This window comes from Vespa crabro, chromosome 17 (genome assembly GCF_910589235.1).
Source record: "Vespa crabro chromosome 17, iyVesCrab1.2, whole genome shotgun sequence".
In the NCBI taxonomy this organism is placed as follows: domain Eukaryota; kingdom Metazoa; phylum Arthropoda; class Insecta; order Hymenoptera; family Vespidae; genus Vespa; species Vespa crabro.
The window spans coordinates 2,973,326-2,978,325 of NC_060971.1; the positions used below are offsets into that span (position 1 = coordinate 2,973,326).

General features: G+C 28.9%; 1 protein-coding gene across 1 annotated transcript in view; it reads left to right on the plus strand.

Moving 5' to 3' along the window:
* The first annotated feature begins 570 nt into the window (after positions 1-570).
* Positions 571-5,000, plus strand: part of LOC124430236 (dipeptidase 1-like) — a 132,803-nt gene continuing 128,373 nt past the window's right edge. The window contains exon 1 of the mRNA XM_046976508.1: positions 571-791. The gene's annotated coding sequence lies outside the window, so the exon portion shown is untranslated. The remainder of the gene's footprint in view (positions 792-5,000) is intronic.

Genomic DNA, 5,000 nt, shown 5'->3' on the forward strand with positions numbered 1-5,000 from the left:
TCTTTATACGAGTGGGAGGAGGAAGGTAAAACCGAGGGTGGTTGGGTTGCCATGGTAGCTACCCCGGCCGGGGAGCAGACCCTAGTCTTGCCGCGGCGGTCGCCGAACGTGCAACGGTTGTTTTCTTTATTATTTCTGTGATCCGACTTTAATCACTCATTTAGCATAATAACGATAGAGAGCACTATAATATACATTAGGAAGCTTTCTCTCTCTCTCTCTCTTTTTTTCTCTCTATCTCTCTCTCTCTCTCTCTCTCTCTCTCTCTTTCTCTTCTCTCTCCCTCTCTCTCTCTCTCTCTCTCTCTCTCTCTCTCGCTCTCGTTATTCGTAGATTATGTGATGTTACATTAAACGTGAGAGAAATATCGAGTGATAAGACGAACTTGTGATAAGGAGGAAAGGCAAGAAACATATATATACATATAGATATATATATATATATATATATATACATATATATATGTATATATGTATATATATATATAAGATTGGACACACACAACGAACACATACATTATCTTCGTCCAATTCTTCGTTTTCCACGTCGTTAAATTTTTCTTCAACACAGAAGAAGAACAACGCGGAATTAAAAAGATCCGGAGGAACGACGATCTGGCCGCGTGGCCAGCCAGCCAGCCAGCATTCTCTCTCCTACGCATCTTCTACTTCACCAGGTGTCCTCCGACTGCTGCTTGCCTTTGATAAGCGATGGAGGATCGCGACGATAATCCCGGGACATCATCAAGAATAAGATCCACCGAGAGTGTGATTGCTCTCGCACGCTAAAAGGTTTATTATTTAATTATTTCATATCGATCGATTGATTTTTTCTTTCTTTATTTTTTTTTTCTTTTTTTTTTTTTTTTTTTTTTTTTTTTAATCTTTTTTTTATTTCGAAACATCGAATACAAATGAGACAATAGACGTATAGATAAATTATCTTACATATAATTCTATTACCTGGTTATATGTGTACTATCGGATATATGTATATATATATATATATTTTTTTTTTGTTTTCCGTCAAATTTATTTATTTATTTATTCTATCCTCGAATATATATATTTTACTGTAATTATTTTCATCGAGTACGTTGAAAATAACGTACACATGTATATATATATACACACATACCTACACACACGCATGCACATACACATATACACGTGTGTCTATATATCCATGTATATATATATATATATATATATATCTATATAATACGTATACCTTGCAGTATATCTATTACAAATACACTTACGTATCTCCTTTCTTCACGATGCAATTGGAGCCGTGGCAACTTTTAATGATCCCTTCCTAGCTATCTCGATATCGACGTAATACTTATACGTTTCTCGAAAACGACTCTCGATATTGTAGATTTTCCACGCGCTTCATTTGTTGTTCTTTTTCTTCTTCTTCTTCCTCTTCATCATCATCATCATCAATGGTGGTGGTTCATTATAATATCGTAGATATTCTTTATCTCTTTCTTTTCTTCTTTTTTTTCTTTTTTTTTTTTTTTTTTTTTTTTTTGGAATAGAACAATGCTCTCTCTCTCTCTCTCTCTCTCTCTCTCTTAAAGGAATGCTTTCACCTCAATCCCCTACCTGTCCTCGATGTTATCTGTTAATTTTTGAAACAAGGTTTTATCTTGCGTAGTTTTTTTTAAAGTAAAGAAAGTAGCCAATGTCATGCAAAAAGTTGGCCGAAGGATTTTCTAGAGTCAACGAGAAACGATAAGCAAACAACGGGTCACTATTACACGTTCATGCTTGGATACGGTGGATTTAAATATCGCGCTTAATTTCCAGCCGGATAAAGGATCACACGACGAAGGTTCGCCTAGATCAAATAAAGGTTTCCTGCTTTAAAGTTTGCGGAACTTGGAAAATTGGAGGAAGTAAATTAGCGCGTGCTTTTTAATTCCTTGCTATCTTCTTTGATTTCCTTTTTTCCTTTTCTTTCTTTCTTTCTTTCTTTCTTTCTTTCTTTCTTTCTTTTTTCTTTTCGTTCTCTTTTTCTTTTTCTTTTTTTTTTTTTCTTTTTTTTTTCTTTTTTTTTTCTTTTTGAATGATCAATCTACGTTCTCGAGATCGATTTTTAGATAACGTTAATCCTTATGAATTTTTCTTTTTCTTTTTTTTTTTTTTGTTTTCTTATCCCCACGCGCTCGGATACACAGGTTGTTATAAAATTTGAGAAATAGATTTCTTGTATTTAAAGAACTAGAAGAAGAAGAATAAGACGAAGAAAAAGAAAAGAAACAATAGGTTCTATTAAGATGGATCCGGAAATGTTTAATTTCTGAGTAATAAGACTTTCAAGTATGATTTTAGTGCACTGCCATCCGGCAAATCATAAACGAAATGCACTGACGCAAATGCATTCATTTGAGTACATTATCTCGTCTACACGGTAGTAGAATGAATAACACACACTACGTAAAACTCTAACTAACATCTAACAAGCTTCAAAGCCAGGAATTTTGGAGCGTGTTTGTAACTCAATGAGACGACGACGAATTCAGGCTTTCTCATTCAGTCAGATGGTGGACATTTCGAAAATTTCATTTAAGGAAATGTTAACGGAATATGTCATAATTTTCGAACGATCATTGATATAGATCAAGATCATTCACACTTGATCACTCACACTTGAAGATCATATAAATTTCAGAAATTAAATATTTCCAAATTGGTATTGATGGAATCTAATTCTCTTTTTTTTTTCTTTTCTTTTTTTTTTTTTTTTTTTCTTCTTTTTCTTCCTTTTCCTCTACATACGATAGAATCTATTTTTGAAAGTTTTTACCGCGTAGTTTCGTTACACCCTGCATAGAGGTTGGTCGTAAATTAACGGCCAGTTTAATATCACCATTGTTAGGAGTAATAGAAAAAAAGATCTATATACATTAAGAAAAGTTTTATGAATTTTACGTGTCAAATATATTATAAGATTATGAAATAATAACACCGTAAGGTTTTCAATAGAATTGTAAAAGTTCGATAATATTAAGTTTTTCTTATGGAAACTATCCTGTATCTTTTTTTCTTCGTTTTTTTTTTCTTCTTCTTTTTTTTTTTTCTTCTTCTAGTTGATTAGACACATTAACCGATTATTCTTTAAAAAAAATTATTGAACGTAGATGGAGCTAAGATTAATAATTAAGATATTAGAGTAAACAAATATTTGATACATTTTCTTAATGTATGTATGTATATATATATATTTCTTCTGTTTTTTTATTGCTCCTAATAAATGAGATATTGCAAGCTGACCCTTCATTTATAATCAAATTATATATATATATATATATTCCATTTTTATTGTTTTTTATTATCTATTGCTTCTAACAAACAAAATATTGCTTCAGCTGATTCAGCTGATTCAGCTGATTCTTCATTTATAATCAAATTGTATATATATGTATATATATGTATATATATATATTTTTTTTTGTTCTTTTTCTTTCTATTGTTCCTGAAAAACGAGATATTGCTTCAACCGGTCAAATAGTGTATATATATTTTTTATTTTTTATTTTACATGTTCTTTTTTTTTTTTCTTTTTTTTTATTGTTGCTCTTAACAAACGAGATGGTGCTTCAACAGGTACTCCATTAATAATCAAATGGTGTGTATATGTGTATATATATATACATATATATATATATATATATATATATATCTTTTTTTTATGTTGTTCTTAATCAACAAAATATTGCTTTAAATGGTTCTAAATATATATAAATATATATACATGTATATATACATATATATATATTTTCTTTTTTCTATCTACTTAACAAACGAAATATTGATTCAACCTGTCCTTCATTTATAGTTAATCTATATATATATATATATATATATATATATATATATATTTGTGTGTGTATGTATGTATGTATGTATCTAGGGAACTTTCTTGTAAATCAGAACGTTGATATCGTATCTATAACGATCGCGAAACGAAGAACGTAGACAATAGAAAAAAGAAACCAAGAGATTCACTCTTCTTTCCTCTCTTTTTCATCTCCTTTGAATTCACTCATCGCCCACGGGTGATTTTTTTTCGCGGTTATAAGGAGAAAGAGAAGATACAACCCTTCGTGATAGGAACGATACAAGGTTCTTCCTTTGGTCGACTGTGTCGACTTTATTGAGCGTCAACGAAGTGATCGGTTGGGTACTTCAGGAAAATAGACTTCTTCATGAACGTTCCACTTTTTATTTTTTATTTCGATTACTTGAAAGGATTTTTTTTTCTTTTTTCTTTTTTTTCGATTTTTTTTTTTTTTTTTTTTTTTTTAATAGAATTTATTTGATATTCTCTTTCTTTCTTCTTTTTTTTCCTTTTTTCTCTCTTTTTTCTTCTATCGATTTTGATTATTATAAAAAAAAAAAAAAAAAAAAAAAAAAAAAAAAAACATAAAACGCGAGAAAAAAATCACGATACGAACAACGAAACGAAATTTTAAATGATTATCGATTCCGATAAAATTATTTGAAGATAAAAATTGAAACTCGATTTTAAATGCAATTATTGTATATGAAGTTTTAGTTCGATTATATTTATTCAATTCTATTGTATTCGAAATTGGTTTATTTGAGCATCGACAGGACGTTTTAAGAAGGACGTTTTTTTTTTTTTTTTTTTGTAGTAGAACGAATTTTTATATTATTATTATTAAAAAGATAAATCAAGGAGGAATGAATAAAATATATTGAAATAAAATTTTAATCGGTTTTGAATAATCATTTCAGATAAAATTGAAGTTTGATTTTAAAAATATATCTATATCTATATATATATATATATATATATATATATATATATATATATATATATATATAATTTTAAATAAATTATATTTGTTCAATATATATTTTATTTGAAAAGGATTATTTGAATATCGATAAAACGAATAAAGAAAGATTTTTATGGTCACAACGAATTGTTATAATAGTATAGTTATTATTGAAAATAATGAACAG